Below are 226 nucleotides of genomic sequence, written 5' to 3' on the forward strand. Positions count from 1 at the left end.
GGAGAAGAGTAGGGACGTTAGCGTTAGCACTAGTCGGCTGCCACGCTAACGTTCCTACTCTTCTCCGTGAGCCCGTGAGCCCGTGAGCCCGCGGCTCATGGCTCCGGCTCATGCAGAGTGGGGACGTTAGCGTAAGCTCCTAGAGTTAGCACTAGAGCTACTACGGCTACTGGAGTAACTTACAGCTATGGAGCGCTTCTACCAGCTCTTCTAGTCACTGAGCCTC

Source organism: Epinephelus moara, chromosome 9 (genome assembly GCF_006386435.1).
Source record: "Epinephelus moara isolate mb chromosome 9, YSFRI_EMoa_1.0, whole genome shotgun sequence".
Taxonomy (NCBI): Eukaryota; Metazoa; Chordata; class Actinopteri; order Perciformes; family Serranidae; genus Epinephelus; species Epinephelus moara.